This window comes from Caretta caretta, chromosome 28 (genome assembly GCF_965140235.1).
Source record: "Caretta caretta isolate rCarCar2 chromosome 28, rCarCar1.hap1, whole genome shotgun sequence".
NCBI classification, from domain to species: domain Eukaryota; kingdom Metazoa; phylum Chordata; order Testudines; family Cheloniidae; genus Caretta; species Caretta caretta.
Window position 1 is genome coordinate 7857062 of NC_134233.1, and position 18220 is coordinate 7875281.

Genomic DNA, 18220 nt, shown 5'->3' on the forward strand with positions numbered 1-18220 from the left:
GTGAGTGGGAGACCCCGCGGGGGGGGAGCGCTGGTGGGGGGGCAGGAAAGTGACTCTCTGCCCCCGGCACGGCTGCGATTGGGGGGGGCAGAGACTGGGGCCCGGCGGGCGGGGTCCCTTGGGGGGTGTTGGGGGGAGAAGCCGGAGTTGCTGGGGGGGGTTGAACTGTCTCTGTGCAGCCAGGAAATTCCCGGGGGGGAAGTGGGGGGCGGCGGGGGAGTGAATTGGATCCCCTTCCCCCCCCCCCACGGGCACAAATGCCCCCCAGTTTTCCCCTTTTCCCTCTCCGTAGCTCCCACGTGGTTGTAAACTCCCCCCCACCCCCCCCATTGATCCGCTCTCTCGTCTCCCCTGATCCCCCCCCGTCTCTCCCTCCTCCTCACATGTCCATTGAAACTCCCCTCCCGTGGGGGGGGCGGGATTTCCTCCCCCCCCCCCCCCGTTTTATCCGCAGCGATTTGTCCCAGTGTCGGTGGGAAGTTGGAGCCCGGAGCCATCCCCCAACCTGGCTGCCCCGGCGTGGGGGTGGGAGGAGACGCCGGGTCTCTGCCGGGGCGGGGAAGGGAGGGGCCGTGTCCCCCATGGGGCTGCCCCCGATCCCCACTTCTGAGTCCCAATTGCTGCCCCCCAACTGCAGCACCGTTGCCCCCAGCCTCCACCTGCCCCCCACCTGCCCATCCCCCACTACCGCCCTCTCCCCTCCCCCAGGGAGCCGTCCAGCTCCCCCCCCCCGCCCCCTCCAGTCAGCCCCTCAGAGGGCTCCCTGCTGCCCAGGTGAACGGGGGCAGTGGGTGGGGGGGGACCATCACTTTCTGTTTATGTATTGGACAGGCTGAATTTTATATCACAAACGGTCTCCCTTTTCCAGCTCGTTCTTTAATAGCCACATAAAATCCCCCCCGGTCTTGGCGTTTATCCCATGTTCTCAATTGCGTAGTTTGTGACACGTTTTCTCTGTACGTCTCAAAGATTGATAAAAAAGGTTCGGGGGACTTGTGGCACCTTAGAGACGAACCAATTTATTTGAGCATGAGCTTTCGTGAGCTACAGCCCACTTCATCGGATGCATACCGTGGAAACTGCAGCAGACTTTATATACACAGAGACCATGAAACAATACCCCCTCCACCCCACTCTCCTGCTGGTAATAGCTTGTCCAAAGTGATCATCAAGTTGGGCCACTTCCAGCACAAATCCAGGTTTTCTCACCCCCCCCCCCCACACACACAAACTCACTCTCCTGCTGGCAATAGCTCATCCAAAGCGACCACTCTCCCTACAATGTGCATGATAATCAAGGTGGGCCATTTCCAGCATAAATCCAAGTTTAACCAGAACGTCGCCCTGAGTCCTTCTCCATCCTGGTTGGGAAATTAACCCCCTGCAACAATGATCATCTTTCCCTCTCCTTTGAGAATCATTTGTTCCCTCCTTTCTCTCTGTTAAAAATGTTTGCTGATGAAAGAGACAAGCCATATATTCAATACCCATCAAAGCCAGGGGCCTCCCCCTGTTTGGGGGATGGGTGGTTTCCAGTTGGTAACAGGAGAGTTGGCTGGACCCTTTTCTTTTCTCCAGCTGGCACGGGATGAGGAGGTCCCTCTGAGTGCAGCGTGGTCCAGAAGTATCCCAAACCCCATGACAAAGGGTCTCCGTGAGGGGGGGCTTCCCGCAGTGCAAAGATGTAGCCAACTCTGGGGTGGATCCACGGTGGCCATTATTTGCTAGTGACAGAGTATGGAAATGTCTTAGTTATTTTGGCCCTCCATGGCTTCCCTTCTCCTGTTAAAGAGGCGTCCCCCCGGGCTCCCTCTGGCTGTGTCACTGGCCAGCAGGGGGTGGTGATAACTTTCTATCCACTTACCAGACACTGTGAGGGAACACTGTTGCTGGGGGGGTGCATGTCTGTGTGGGGAGATTGCAGCGGGAGCTGAAGGGGCACTATGGTAGGGGGAGGCCTCTGGGTGGCTGGGCAGGGGGGACCCTAGTCAGGTTGGTGGGTTCTGGAGGGTTTGGGGTTTCGGGGGGTAGTTCTGATGTGCCCAGCCCTAAGGCTATGGGTCCTGGAGGTGGGTATCGCTGGGGGCCTGTTGGCTGCAGACCAGTGGGGGTGGGGGTCTCTTGGGCAGATGGGGCAGGGGATTAGACGCTACCTGGTGCTGTGCCAGGGGCTCTGTCTGGGATTGCCCAGCTGGCTCCTGGGACCATTGCCATGCCCAGTGCACAGAGCTGTGGTGGGGCGGTCCCTGGCGCAGAGTGAGGGGTCCTCCTGTAAAGCGTCAGGGGGTTGTGCTGGCCGGAGGAGGGGGTCCCAGGCAAATGGGCTGGCAGATCCTGGTGGAGGGCAGGTGGGGGTCCTAGGCAGGAAATGGGGAAATCCCAGGCAGGCAGTGAGGGACTATAAAATGACTCTACACAAACAGCCCCCCACCCCATTTCTCCTGCCATTTGCAAGAGCAAATCCAGCCATGGGGGAGCAAACAACCCAGGAATGAGAGTTTCCCAGCAAACAGACATGGAGAGGGCACAGGGAAAAGGAGATAGAGAGACTGACAGGGTCCGTGGGATAAAAGAGTTTTGAAAGAGATTTCCAGCTCTTTAATCTGCCCAGATAGATGTCTTACTGCACTGTGGGGAGAATCACTTTCATGTGGACAAGACGAGGATGAGAGAGAGGAAAACCCAGTTCCGGACTCCATGTCCCTCCTGCTGGGGTGTGGCTGCCGTGGGGTCAGTGTCAGAGGGAATCCTCGAAAGGGACTCCTTTCGTTCTGCTTTTTTCTAGGATTGCGTTCAGAGATTTTGTTTTGGGATGCGGGAGGGAGAAAGGAGGTTAAAAGTGTGTCTGTGGGCTTAGCCTGGCGGGAGGGGCCAGGTCTCTGCTGTAATCCAGAGATTGAGCATTTTCTCAGCACGGCAGAATCTCAGATCTCGCTCTGCAGGGAAAGAGCCTGGGGGAAGCGTGATGTGAAATGAACTAATGCCCGTTCCCAAACCTCCACAATGGCCCTTCTCGCCCGGCCAGGCAGCAGAACGACGCTCACGTTCCGTTCCGGTTCATCCCGTCCTCCCATGGGACAGGGGAGCGACATGTCTGCAGAGGAGCCAGCTCAGGTAGAGATTATTGGGTGGGTTCTGATCTGTTCCTGCAGGAGGGAGAGGGACAGCAAATAGACGGGAGAGGGGAAGGTTTGCACTGTCTGGTTTGGAGGTTGGAGCGGGGCAGGAAATGCACAGGGTGGAGAAAGGGAGGAGGCCAGGGGGTGGCAGACCTGCTGGGAGTTGTTTAATAAGTGGCCTAGATTCTTGGAACAGACCCATGAGGTTTGGAGGTGGAAATGCTCCAATTTGGTGAACAGAAAATAACCCACGTAGATGGGGCTGGGAAAAAGGACCAGACTCCTCGTGCTGGAGCCTGACCCAACTAACCAGTGGGTGCCTTTAAATATGAAGGGGGAAGCCACCGGTCAGGCTGAGGGGAGATTCTCCTGCCTCATATCCAGCTCCTCACAAGGAGGAGGGTGTTGGGCTTCCTACAAGAGATCTCTCCCTAGACCCTGCTCGGGGCAGCATCTCCGGTCTCAGTCTGTGGCTAGTAGGTGTGTGATGGATCTGCTGGGAGAGAGGAGGGGTGTCTCTTCGCCCCCTCACCCTGGTATTTCCTGGGTGCTCTGAGCGGGGTGGGGGTGGGACTCTGTTGGCTGCGGTCCACCCAGAGTTTCCGTTTGATTGGCTCCTCTCCCCCACGAATAGTGGGGCTGTGAGTGGGGCAGCAGGTCCTGAGTGTGGGGCTCTGGCTCTTTCAGGGGCCGGTGACCTTCGAGGAGGTGGCTGTGTATTTCACCAGGGAAGAGGGGGCTCTGCTGGACCCCGCTCAGAGAGCCCTCTCCGGAGACGTCATGCAGGAGACATATGAGAATGTGACCTCGCTGGGTAAGGGTTCCTGTCCCCTCGGTTCTTGGAAGGGGAACGGAAGAGATGAGGTTCACGCCACCCCCACAATGCCACCTCTGCTCTGTCCTGTTCCAGCATCACCCCAGCATGCCCGTGACACACACACGACCAGAGACCCTCCCCTGCTGCTGAACGCTGTGGGAAGAGAGCACAGGAGCAGAATCGCACAGTGTGAAATATCTCCTGTTTGCACAAGTAAAACGGGGGGTTAGGTCCAGCATAACGAACAGAAGCTTCCTACCCCTGGCCTTCTCTCAAACCCTGAGCCTTCTCCACCCAGACCAGAATGTGCTTGGGGTGTAAGAAGCAGGCTGCTGGGGTCAGAGCAGCTGGTCCAGGGTTACTGATCACACAGACCTTGAATGGTGGCTGGGGGAATCCAGACAAGGGAGCTCCAGCAGCAGAACATTGAAACTCAGCCAGGATTACAGATGACACAACTCCTCACTGCTCCGGATTGCCCCGTGCATGGGACAATGGCTTCGGTTGCTGGTGAAAATCCTTGAGACCTGGAGAGTTGCTCCCCCCATCCCCATGTGCACTAGCCACAATCTCTCTTCTCTGCAGACTTGGTTTTTTGAGTCCCTCATTCCTGAAGTCACATGACCCCGATTCTTATTTTTCACATTCTGCTTTTCTAGACTATTTAGAGTCTGTTGCTTCTGAATGATAGTTTCTAATTTCCCAGTGTTCTCCACAGCCAGGGATTTTCCTACTCCCTCCCATTGCACTGGACTCACTAGGTTCCCTGGTATTTCAGAACGGCCACACTGGGACAGACCAAAGGTCCATCTAGCCCAGTGTCCTGTCTTCCGACAGTGACCAGCGCCGGGTGTCCCAGAGGGAATGAACAGAACAGGGAATCATGAAGTGATTCATCTCCTGTCACCCATTCACAGCTTATGACAAACAGAAGTTAGGGACACCATCCCTGCCCATCCTGGCTCATAACCAGTCATGGACCTGTCCTCAATAGATTTCTCATCGTGTGTGGTTTTTTTTTTTGTAACCCTATTATAATCTTGGCCTTCACAACGTCCTCTGGCAAGGAGTTCCCCAGGTTGACTGTGCGTTGTGTGAAGAAATACTTCCTTTTGTTTCTTATAAACCTGCTGCCTATTAATTTGATTAGGTGATTCCTAGTCCTTGTGTTCTGAGAAGGAGTAAATAACACTTCCTTCTTTACTTTCTCCACAGCAGACATGCTTTTATAGACCTCTCTCATATGCCCTCTTGTCTCTTTTCTAAGCTGAAAAGTCCCAGTCTTACATATCTCTCCTCATACAGAAGCTGTTTCATACTCCTAGTCCGGGTTTTTTTGCCCTTTCCTGAACCTTTTCCAATTTGCAATGTATCTTTCTTGAGATGGGCCGACCACATGTGCACACAATATTCAAGATGTGGGCGTACCATGGATTTATATCGAGGCAAGTTATGTACTGTCTTATTATCTATCCCTTTCTTAATGATTCCCAACACCCTGTTCGCTTTTTGACTGCCTCTGCACCCTGAGTGGATGTTTTCAGAGAACTATCGACAATGACTGCAAGATCCCTCTCTTGAGTGGAAACAGCTAATGTAGACCCCATCATTTTATATGTATAGTTGGGATTATGTTTTCCAATGGGCTGCACTAGGTGCTATCCTGACATCTAGGACTGCTGAGATCCTGCATTCAGTGATATCCCTGCCCTTCCTGTTCCCTTTCTCCACTGAACCCCACCAGCCCATTCTTAGTGTTCCTAGCTTCCCCAGGACTCTCTCATTGTGTCTGGACCTCTCTCTCTCTCTGCAAGAAGCAGTTCCAGGGAGACTTGTCCTCTGTCTGGAGTCTTCAACTTCTGGGACTTGGATTTACTTTCTCTGTGTTTTAGGAGATGCTTTGAAATTGAGTGTCTGTGACATTAACCACAGTGCAATCTTGACTGGTTGAACAGCTGTTTCCCCTCAGTTGCCCAAGCTGGGGTGGCTTTTACACTGCTTTACTGTGAGAACAGCCACTCCTGGGCAGTTAACACCCAGTCTCCAGCATGTAACTCGCTGCCAGCTACACAGTATTGAGCGCTGTTAGTCAGCGACTCACGAATTACAGTGCACCACAGGAGAACCCCAGAAAATTCTCTGGTCCCGGACTTTTGTGCATCTTTCACTGTCCAGCACACTACTGAACGACGCAAGGTCATATGAAGTCTGTCATTTCATCAGTGGAAAATGACACGTGCCAGCCTTGTTATCCCAAATGGATTTTCCAACACACTTTAATCCCAACACACTGGTTAGATGAAACAATAAAATGAGATGGCTAACTACCGGCAAAAAAACCATATTCATTGACTACAGGTAATGAGGTATAAAAGCCAGAATTGTTTACAAAAGAAATGCAAGATAAAACCCAAACTAACATCTAAGTTAACAAGCTAAAACGGATACAAAGCAAATGTTTCTCTCACCATATCCTGAGGCAGGCTGGCTGTCCTTTCAGCCAGAAGTCCCCCTAATTCGCCCCTGCTGCCAAGTTCAGTTTCTTCAGGAGCTGTCATGAGCAGAGGGAAAGGGGGGAGAGAGAGTCTCAAGCATTTTCCTCCCCTCTTTTTATAATTCAGTCCTTTGTAGGACAAACAACTTCAGTTCTCAGCTGAGTCATGGTGACCGGCTGTCTGTTGTAGATATGAGCTTCAAGTGGTGCCTGTGAAGGAATGTAAATGTCTTCTTCACACCTTCCCCCTCCTGGAGAATGGCAATTTGACCAGCTGCTTGCCTTGCTGTCTCTGAGGAACTGGTCTGAGGGTGTTCCCCAGAATTGTAACTTTTTCACTAATATGATACAGTAAAATCTCATCATTTTACATAGTGTTGCTACACATATTTTAACAGGAGGATAATATTCTATAGATTATGCATTTTCAAATGATACCTCAAACGAGCCATACTATGTAAATAATTGATCATAGTTTTCTAGAAGAGTGAACATAGGGGTTGTGACAGGGTCAGGCCAGATGGCTAAGTAGGTCCCTTTTCCTTGGGTAAAGTAACAGAACAATCAGGAACCTTCTGGAGACCAGTAAGACAGGCTGATTAGAACACCTGCAACCAATCAAGAAGCTACTTGAATCAATTGAGGCAGGCTAATCAGGGCACCTGGGTTTTAAAAAGGAGCTCACCTCAGTTAGTGAGGTGCGTGTGAGGAGCTGGGAGCAAGGGGCGCGAGGAGCTGAGAGTGAGACCATGGACTGTTGGAGGACTGAGGAGTACAAGCATTGTCAGACACCGGGAGGAAGGTCCTATGGTGAGGATAAAGAAGGGGTTGGGAGGAGGCCGTGGGGAAGTAGCCCAGGGAGTTGTCGCTGTCGCACAGCTGTTCCAGGAGGCACTCTAGACAGGTGCATTCCACAGGGCCCTGGGCTGGAGCCCGGAGTAGAGGGCAGGCCCGGGTTCCCCCCAAATCCTCCCAACTCCTGGTCAGACACAGGAGTCGTCAACCTGGACTGTGGGTTCAGAAAAACGGCCAAGCTGAGGGCTGCCGTGAAGCTCCAAGGCGAGCAAATCCGCCCATAAGCGCAAGACCCACCAAGGTAGGGCAGGAACTTTGTCACAGGGTACAGACTGTGCCTGTCTGTGTGTGTTCCCAGCGGATATGTGGGTATTTCAATCCCTCATAAGCAGAGTGCTCAGCATCTTCAGGGACCCAGGGAGCTGGTCCTGGGAATTCACTGGTTTACTAGGTGTGACACTGTAGGGAATTGTGAGAGACTTTAATCATAATAATTAATAATAAAATACCAATATGATGAAATTGCAATGAATCATGCTAGATATGCCATGTAAGGTGTCAGTGAAAATGCTATGATTTTCCAAGTATGATCATTTTGTTTCTATGTTTTGTACCACCTTTGTGTTGTGAGTTATAGACATGTAGGGTATATCTGTATTTCCAGACTTGTGCAGTGTTTCTGAGTGACACCCCCGGACAGACTGGCATCAGCACTGCCGAGCCTCTTCACTGGCCTGTCAAGGGTCATCAGCTGTACAATGAGCCCATGAAAAGAACCAAGGGGATACGCCTATTGAGTCAGCAAGACATGCAGGGGTATGCCTGTGTACTGAGACTTCCAGGGCTTTTCCATGCCATGTGCTGTGAAGCTTGTGTTTGGGACACAGGAAGTACAAGCCACAAGGCAAAGGGAATAGAAAGGGCAGCTGCATCATCTTCATTTTCTCTTCAATCCCTCTTCCTACCTCTGGAGCAACTTCTCTGCAAACTGAAGCCTTGAACAAAGGACTGAATGACCCATCCAAGCTGTGGATGTGTTCCAGACGGACTTTCAAGCCAGGAACTCACCAATACTGTGAAGAACCCGATCTATAGATTTCTGAATGTATCTGACCTTTCCTTCTTTCCTTTAGTTTAGACGCTAAAGGATTGGCTGGCAGCCTGGTATTTTGGGTAAGATCCAAACCTTTTTTTTAAGGTCAGGCTTGACAAAGCCCTGGCTGGGATGATTTAATTGGGGATTGGTCCTGCTTTGAGCAGGGGGTTGGACTAGATGACCTCCTGAGGTCCCTTCCAACCCTGAGATTCTATGATTCAAACCTGTGCTGACTTGGTAATATGGCTGACCCTTTGGGGTCAGAACATTGTGTTTCTGTGACCAGAATTTTTAAATAAGCTCTCACTGTACCGAACATAGGTGCTGATTGGGAGTCAGAGAACTGGAATGCAATAAAGGGGGCTGTGTGATCTTTTTCAGCTTCTCAATAACCAGTGTGGGGGATCAGAAGCATAGTTTGTGAGTGGTCGGTGATTTTAACTTCAGTGTTAGCCATCAGTTCTGGGAGCATCTTCTCTCCCTTTTTTAGCCTGCCCTGACCTTAGCGTTTTCAGTCAGGACTCCCCAAGGCACACCAGGTCACACTAAGCACTGAAGTTAAATTAATAGAATGTTTTGGTTTTTTTATGACAGAGTCTTATGCAATCACCTGAACTCCTTTGTTTTCTTTCATCTGAGCAGGGTTTCCCATTTCCAAACCTGATGTGTTTTCCCAGCTGGAACAAGGGGAAGAGCCATGGGTCTCAGAGCTCCAGGGTTCAGAGGAAAGACAGACCCTGAGAGCTCCCTGCAAAGGTGAGGAAACATGAAACCAACTCAGAATCTGTAAGTGCCTGAAGGAAACATGTGGGATGCCCTACAAAGCCCTTGGGAGGTCACTCAGTTCATTATTGTCCCTAGCAGGGGTCATAACCTCAGGGTGACTATAGCTCATGGCTTCCTGTAGATCCTAGCAGACATCAGGCAGTAGCTTCCTCCCTTCCCCCCATGAATTTGGATGGGATGTGAAGGCTGAATTGATCCCCTCCTCTCTCCCATTTAGGGGAAGTGTTTGGAGGAGTTCAGTTCCTGTTTTTATTTGACCTCTCTCCAGCACTTTTTTTCGTTGGCCTTCCCCTTTCCATCCCTGTTTGAGGTTTCTGTCTCTACCGCAGCAGGTGATGCGATGGCATGTGAGAAAGAGGAGCAGAATTCTCAGCAGGAAGATGCTGGGCAAGTGGATAAACACAGAGCATTATCACAGAGATCGGAAAGGAACGTGTCCAGGAGTCATGAGAGGCCCTATGAATGCCGTGAGTGTGAGAACCTTCAATCGCAGCTCAAACCTTGTTACTCATCAGAGAACCACACAGGGGAGAGGGCCTATGAATGCTGTGAGTGTGGGAAAACCTTCTCTTGGCACTCAGCCCATGTTAGCCATCCAAGAATCTGCACAGGAGATCAACACCATAAAAACCTCTAGGGCTATCCGTACTTTTTTTTCTTTAATACTTTTCCTGATTCCCACATAGTAACTTTTAAAGTTGTTTGAACTGTTTGCAGCACCGTTATCCCTCAGCGTGTCCAAATGAGTGGCCCATTTTTGCCTTTTGCAGTTCAACCTGTTTTGAGGTGGACCCATTTGTCCTTCCTATCGACTCCATTGTCTCATGAATAATTTGAGTGTGCCCTTCCTACATATCTTACTTGCATACTAATGTTTACCAATCTCCCAGCTCAGTAGGAGCTCTAAGTTAATTAGTTTGAGGACCCATTGTCTCACACTCCTTAATGTTTCTCTTCTTGACAACTATATTTCAACAAACCCTTCAAGTAGCATTTCTTTAATGAATTCTAATTTCAATATAATTCATTCTATTTTCACAGAAACAAGGACTTTCAGGCTGTGGAAATGATGGTAACCAATGAGGCAACGAACGTGTCCGGTTCCAATTTCAGACTTCCAGATACTCGCATGTTGAGTCCTGATTCTCTGGTTTTGTGTCTGATGCTCCGGCTTCACAATAAAGCTGATGTTGGCACAGCTGCCCCCATGTAGCTGCACTGGTGTAGCATGCTATTACAGATGCTCTAAGCCAATGGGAGAGATCTCTCCCGTCGGACTTCATTAGTCCAGCCCCCTCAAGCTATATGTCCTGCTGACGTAGCGCTATCTACACAGGGCGTTAGGGCTGTGTAACTACATTGCTCAACTCTGGATTTTTCACACCCCTGAGCAATATAGTTATACCGATAAATGCCTTTAGTGTAGGACAGTTTTCTCTTGTGTTTTATGCATTTACATCCCTTCTCCTCTACCTCCTCCTACTTTGAAAGATTAAAAAGTGTGAAAAGAGAGATTTTTTTTTCCTCGTGATGCAAAAATTCCCACATAGGAGACCCCTTCCACCAACACACATGGCAGAAGAACCAGCGATATATGAACTCACAGAATTGGTTGGGACCTACGTTGGGACAAACCAGAACTAGAGCCACGGTTCAGTTGTTGGCAACAGGGATTAAAAGAAAATGAACTCATATGACAAGAATTTGAGCTCTTTGAATATGTTACTGTTTCCAATGAAAATGAATTTATTGGTTAAAGAGTAGGAGACTAATTGTGTGATAATCTGAATCACTTTGTAAAACAAAGTGTCTTGTTTTTTGTTTTGTTAGTCATACAGGAAGTGACAGCTGATCTTGAAAAGTTAATTTGCTTTAATTTACCCCCTGTAGTGTAAGGAGTTCTGGTAGAAAACCTCACTCCAATGGTTGGGGTGGAAGAATGTGTGTGAGAGTGTATAAGTGAATATTGGCCCAGTATAGATTTTAAATTTTTGTGTTTCAAATAGAACTTATTTTGCTTAGTTTCAAAGTCTATTTCTAGTGAAAGCAAAATTATTCAAAGAGACAATTTGTAGAAGTTTTTACAAGTTCTTACACTTAGACTGTAAGGGTCACTGACTTCCCCACTTCTCTAATTTGCAAAGGAAAGTCATCTGTCATAGGATGTGTTCAGCAGGTAGGAAAGTTGCAGTCCTCAACCACCAAGGAAAAGGCTGAAGTCCATTACCTTTTCGGTCAAGAAGCCATCTAAAGTCTGGTCTATGCTGAAAAGCGATGTTGACGTAGCCACCTCTCTCAGGGGTGTGAAAAGTCCACTCCACTGAGAGAAGTAGTGAAGGTGACCTCAGCCCCAGCGTAGACAGTGTTAGGTTGTCAGAAGAATACTTCCAGTGTTTGAAGTATAGACAGAGCCTGAGACAGACTGATCCCCTATGGGAAGTGAGTCATGACATGAATTCCAATTTTGACCCATTTCCCTATATGTGAGAGAGGTACTAGTATGGAGGGCTGAGCCAGCTGTCCGATCGCCTGGTTCCTCAACTGTAGCTACAGCTCTTAGTACCCATCCACCCAAAGACTGAGAGAAACGGAGAGTTCCAACCGTTGTTATTTTAGTCTCTTATTGTTCCTTTCTCTGTTTTTTTGTGCTGGCCTTTCTATTATATCAGGGTGTGAGGGTATAGCTCAGTTCACGTTGTGACAAAGCTCTGTCCTTGTCTCTATGGGTCCCACGTTTCCTGGTGGATTTTGCCAGCCTCAGAGGCTCACTGTGACCCTCCACGTAGCCCTTCTCTCTCTCTAGAGGCAAGGGCCACAGCTTACTGAGCCATCATAAGCCAGCAAGGGAGGTGAGGAGAGGCAACCCTCCCTCGCACAATCTCTGTTTCCCAGTATCCATGATTAATCAGGGAGGGGAGTGGAGGGGAGGGGGGAGCCCCGGCCCGCCCTCTACTCTGGGCTCCAGCCCAGGGACCCTAATAGTAGCAGCTGTGGTAGCTGACTTTTGGGAAATAGGATGTGTACAATTCCCTGGGCCGCTTCCCCACAGCAGCCCCCACTCAGTATCTCCTTCGCTGTTACCTCAGGGCCTCCTTCCTTGCACCTGATGTGGATTTGCACTGCTTGGTTCCTCCAACAGATCCTGACACATGCACCTCACTGACGAACTGGGAGGCTTTTCACTAGTTCCAGCCAGGCCTTGATGGGCTTCAGGTATTCCAATCAACCTAGCTATCTCCACTGCTTTCTAGAAGGATCTTAATTGGCCCAAGGTGTCTTGATTAACCTGAAACAACTGCCATTAGGTTACCATAGTACCAAGGATTTGTTTAGCCTGGGGCTAAAATACCTGTTCCTCACTACTTAACTATAGCCGTCTTGCCTTGCCCCGTTGCAATGTGACAAAAGCTTATAGGTGCCAATTGGCAAAGGGGTCACTGTCATTCACAAGCAACTCCTGTCTCAGACCTGACAAATTCACCACACCTAGGACCCAGAGCAGGGGTGGTGGAATCTTCCTTACAGTGGGGGGGCCACCGGCGTCCGAACTGTGACGCCCCCATGACACCCCTTTCCCCCCATCCCTCACTCACTCCGCCCCTTCTCCCTGAGGCCCCAATCTCACACCGCCCCTTCTCCCTGATGCCACCCTTCCCTCCGAGGCCACACCCACAGAACGCCTCTTCCCCCAAGGCTCCACCTGGTTCCCTCCTCCGTTGTCCGTTCTTAGGGCTGCTAAAAAGTGCTGGGCCCATGGCCCTCTAAACCCCCCTCGTCCTGCACCCTGACACACAGCCAGGCAGGCAGCAGTGTGTGTGAGTGTGTGTATGTGACAGAGACTGCTGGGCTGTGCTGAGCCAGGGCGGGAAGTGGGGGCTGATGTCGGGGCTGTCCCCCTCCCCCTGACTCAGGACTGGGCTGTCCCGCTCCCCCTGACTCAGGACTGGGGTGTCCCCCCTCCCCCTGACTCAGGACTGGGGTGTCCCGCTCCCCCTGACTCTGGACTGGGGTGTCCCGCTCCCCCTGACTCAGGACTGGTTGCTTCCAGCAGCTGTCTGAACTTAGGGACAGCGTGCCAACACACTCACTCTTCCACAACACACACGCTCCCCGAACACACACACTGTCTGTCCTCAACACACACACACTCTCTGCCCACCACGCCCACGGCAGCTGAAAAGCAGCTGGCAATCGAGTCGGATGCCCATGGAACAATGGGATAGAGAAACCTGCCTCGTGTGGCTGCCCACGAAGCATTGCAAACCCTTCCCAAAGCACCCTGCGGCCAGTTGCACAGTGGGATAGCGTCCCACAATGCACTGCTCTCTGTGGCGATCCAAGAGCTGCTAGCCTGGATGCGCTCCGGTGACACAAGCAGCCTAGTGTGGACATGCAACAGCGGCTTAATTAAAACGCTTTAACTAAAGCAGCATAACTCTGTCGTGTAGACGTAGCCTGGCTCCCACTGGGGCCAAGGATGCTCAGGCACTGAAACTGAAGAGCCACAACTTCCTCCGTAGTTGGCAGGATTCAAACCTGCACAGGGAGACCCCCCCAAGGGATTTCGAGTCCACCACCTTAACCACTCAGCCACAACTACTTGCTTTATAGAGCGCTCTCACGACACTCTAGTTCTTTTCTCACTGAGTGATCGTTTCCAATTGTTTCCTCAGACCAGCGTCCACAACACACTCACTGCTGTGCTGTTGTGTAAGTGTGCCCAGGGCTGAACAAGAATTCCTGCTCGTTTCCCTTCTGGCTGGAGCATGAGGAGAGTGTGTTTGTGGCCAGTGCTGTTGCTGTAGATTGTTGTAAAATTCCTGCCTCGATAATTCAGACAGTCCCTTTCCCGTCATATCCCCAGTACATCAGTGACTGTAATAGCAGGGGGCAGGTTTTCTGTGGGGCACAGAGCTTTGCCAGGGGGTTGGTGTCTCCTTCCTTTCCTCACCCTGGAGGAAACTCAGCTTTTCATTCCATCTTTAATGTGTCATGGAATAACAACAGCAGCATGAAGAAAGAGGTGGGCAGGGTGGGCCTCAGGGGAGGGGCACAGAGGTGCAAGTGGTGGGCAGGGCAGGACGGAGAGGCACGGGTGGCAGGCTGGGTGGGTCTCATGGGTGGGGCTGAGAGGTGGGAGCGGCAGCCAGGGTGGGTCTCAGGGGAGGGGTCAGAGAGGTGTGGGTGGCGGGCAGACCTTGGGGTAGGGGGCGGAGAGGAATGAGCAGCCGGCAAGGAGGCCTCGGGGAGAGAGGAGCGAGTGAAAGGTGGACCAGCAGGCCTCAGCCGAAGAGGCAGAGTGGGGTGGGAAGAAGTCCTCCTCTTAACCCAGTGCTATCTACACCGGGATTAGGCTGATATAACTGCATTGCTCAGGGAAGGTAAAATTTTTAACACCCCAAAGTAATGTTGTTACTGACTTAATTTTGTAGGATAGACCTGTCCAAAGAATCACACACACAGCTTGGGAGTAAAACTTCACCCGCTTCTCTGCTTTACAGAATCGAAACACAAGAAACGCTTGTCAGGGCCCAGTGCGGGTTGGCAGGGAGTCAGGTGTGGGCAGACACCATACGTTAGCCAGATGAAGGCACCATGGATTAGCTGGTTTAAAGCACCTGTCTTCTAAACAGGAGATCCTGGGTTCAACTCCCAGTAGTGGCTTTTAAGGCACCTGATACTGGCTCCTATCAGAAGACAAATAACAGAGTTAGATGGACCTTTGGTCTAGCCCATTGTAGCCGTTCTTGTTGTTTAAATTACACTCAGAGGCACTGATAATAGAGTGACTGAAAGTTTGGGTGTGAAGGGCTGATAGGCCAGTGTTCCAGTCCCCTCGCAAACGACCCCCTCCTTCTGGGACAGGGGCAGGTCCGAGCTCTCACACCAAGTGGCTCATTGGGGCTGCCAGAATCTGTGGGCGGCTCATTCAGTTTATGCCGAGGGTTGAGTCCTGCTTTGTGCACCGTGTCTGAGAATGAAAATCCTAAACCTCCCTTTGAAATAAAGAATACAGCAGCACCTGTTTTGTCACTGCCCTGAAACAGACAGAGAAATGGAGAAATGCCATTGAGTCCAGGGGAATACTTCACTGCGGTTTTACCTTTTTCACTTGCCAAACTCCCGCCCAACCTTCTGGGCTCCTAGAGCAGGGTCCTGAGCCTGAGCCGAGACACGTACCCTGCAACTTTACAGCCCAAGCCGCTGTCCTGGATTAATGTGACACAGGCCACCCATGGGTGATTCATTGCACTGTAGACATATCCCAACGTTATGTCTCCACAGCGATTAAAACACCCAGGGCACCTGTCCCAGAGCCCGGGGCAGTTTAACTCAGGCTTATGGGCCTGGGGCTGCAGGGCTATAAAATGACAGTGGAGACAGATGGGCTTGAGCCCAATCTCTGAGGCCCACGAGGGGTGAGGGTTTCCGACCCCAGACTTCAGCATGAACACCAATATCTGCACCCCAGTTTTGAGCCCCACAGCTTGAGCTCCAGGAGCCCAAGTCAGGTGACCCAGGCCAGCCCTGCTGCCATCTTTATCCCGGGAGAGAGGGACTCTACGGGGACCTCTCCATTGCAGTGTCAGCCCAGGGGTGGCAGGCTGTGCTCAAAGCAGCACCCTGGAAGCCCCATAGTCACCACTCTCATAGAATTAAGGTACGATTTGTACAGAGTCGGCCTGGTGAGCTATCATTGTAAAAGTCGTGATCTGTTGAAGGCTAGCGGCTGGGTGGATGGTGTGTGCTAGGCTTGTCTGGGAAGTGGTGGAGTTTTGCTCTGGGTGCGTCACTGAAATATGTGATGAGGCTGGGAAATGGCCACCGCCAGCCTTTCCGGTGTGACGCTGGAGGAGCCAGACTCGCTGCTGGCTCAGTGAAGGTATCCACGCTCCCAAGGACTCTCCCAGGAACCGTGTACAATGCGGACTCCTCCGAGACATCCCAGAGACAATGGACACTGCTTGACTCACATCAAGGCAGAGGAAATTTCTAGCAAGTTGGAAGAGGGGAAGAGACGTCATGACTTGGCCTCACTCCCACTCTGCTCAACACCTGGCAACACATCTGGAGGACAAAGACTGAACTGAAAAAATTCAGAGATCAGAAGAGAATAATAATAATCCATTCAAATGAAAGTCCCCAAACAGACTAGAATTGGTTTCCCAGCAGAAAATTTTCAATTTTGTTTTCCCAGTCAGACCTCGCCAAGGGAAGCAGAGAGAAAATGTTTGAGTTGCTTCCTCCAGAGCACCGTGACCTAGACACGCTAGCTGTGGGTCACTGTCGTGGCTGAGGTGGGGGCGTTTTAATTATTTGGGCTGGTCCCAGGGTGTTTGGGGGACATTATGAGGCTGTTACCTTTTGAGATAAATACTAAGAAACAAAGAACTCTTTGAGAAATCTGGGATTTAGACGTGTTTTATTGACAGCAAGGGAGGTCTGAGTTCCTGAGAAGGTTTTTGTTTACAGGAAGCAATGTGGCTTGTACCAAAGGGGAGATGGTTGTTTGTGAAGGAGGGGAGAAGACAAAATGCACACAATGAGGATGGGATTCAAACCCATGCATGCAAAGCACAATGATTAGCAGCCCACCACTTTCACCACTTGGCCACCTCATATGAGCTGCCAAAGAAGGGACAGGAGGAGAAATCTAAGGCCAGCAGAGGTAGGAACAATAAGGAGTTTTTAAATACGAAGTGTAAGGAAGGCCTGAATGACCTCCCCCCTCACATCTAGTGATGAGCTGGGGGAAAGACTTCAGGAACAGACCGTCTTTACATAGACAGGCCTCCTCTGCCTAGGTATGCAGCAAGTATCCTTTGAATAAAAAAACAAACAAACAAAATAGAAAGGTAATTTTTTGGTTTTCCTGCAGTCAGCCAAAAAAAATGTGAAAAGAAAGGGGCATTTTTGAGCAATCATCTGTCCCCACCCAGGGGCTGGGGAATGCTTATTTTCTTTTTCAGACACTTTCTGGGCAAGCTGGTGCCAGTGGAAGAAAACCCAGAACGCCGTGGGTCCCCTGTCGCAACAAAACATTGTGTTCTGTGTTTGTCTTGTTGTTACTGTTATTTTGGTGGATATTGTAAATTCTTCAGGCGTGACACACCCTTTTAATTGGGCATGTCGTGCTGCCCCTTTCGGGGCCAAGGGAAAATGTACCCTAATTCAACCTCTTCCACCCTCTACTCCGCCACCTCCCTCCAAATTCTCTGTGACACCCCCATCCCCACGGTGGCCTACCCCCATCCAGAGACCTGTGGTTCTTAATGCAACTGGTTTACAAATGACTATCGCTCTGTTCCCCACTGACTGGTCTCTCAGTACAACATTTGATAACTGTTCTGTTTACCAAAGTAGGTGAAAGAATGTTGCCGTGAGTAATTTCAAACTCATTTGAATTGGATGGAGGGGAAATAAACAAGAACATCCGAAAATGGCGAGCCCCCACAAATTACCTCTGGGAAGGCTGAAACTCACTGCAGGAAGCTGACTCAGTGTCTCGAATCCAACGCTTGGAATGTGCCTGGGGCTACTGGACGGAGTGGGATTACGTCAGGGATTTGAATCATAGACTCAAAGAATCATAGAATAACAGAGTTGGAAGGGACCTCTGGAGGCCATCTAGTCCAACCCCCTGCCCAGAGCAGGACCAATCCCCACTAAATCATCCCAGCCAGGGCTTTGTCAAGCCTGACCTTAAAAACCTCTAAGGAAGGAGATTCTAGCACCTCCCTAGGTAACGCATTCCAGTGTTTCACCACCCTCTTAGTGAAAAAGTTTTTCCTAATATCCAACCTAAACCTCCCCCACTGCAACTTGAGACCATTCCTCCTTGTCCTGTCATCTGCTATCACTGAGAATAGTCTAGATCCATCCTCTTTGGGTCCACCTTTCAGGTAGTTAAAAGCAGCTATCAAATCCCCCCTCATTCTTCTTTTCCATAGACTAAACAATCCCAGTTCCCGCAGCCTCTCCTCATAACTCATGTGTTCCAGTCCCCTAATCATTTTTGTTGCCCTTCGCTGGACTCTCTCCAATTTTTCCACATCTTTCTTGTAGCGTGGGGCCCAAAACTGGACACAGTACTCCAGAAGAGGCCTCACCAA

General features: G+C 50.6%; 1 non-coding gene across 1 annotated transcript; it reads right to left on the reverse strand.

The window, feature by feature from the left end:
* Positions 1–13622: 13622 nt before the first annotated feature.
* TRNAS-CGA (transfer RNA serine (anticodon CGA)) lies at positions 13623–13707 on the reverse strand. Its single transcript has one exon. It is a non-coding gene; the product is annotated as a tRNA-Ser (tRNA).
* Positions 13708–18220: the final 4513 nt, after the last annotated feature.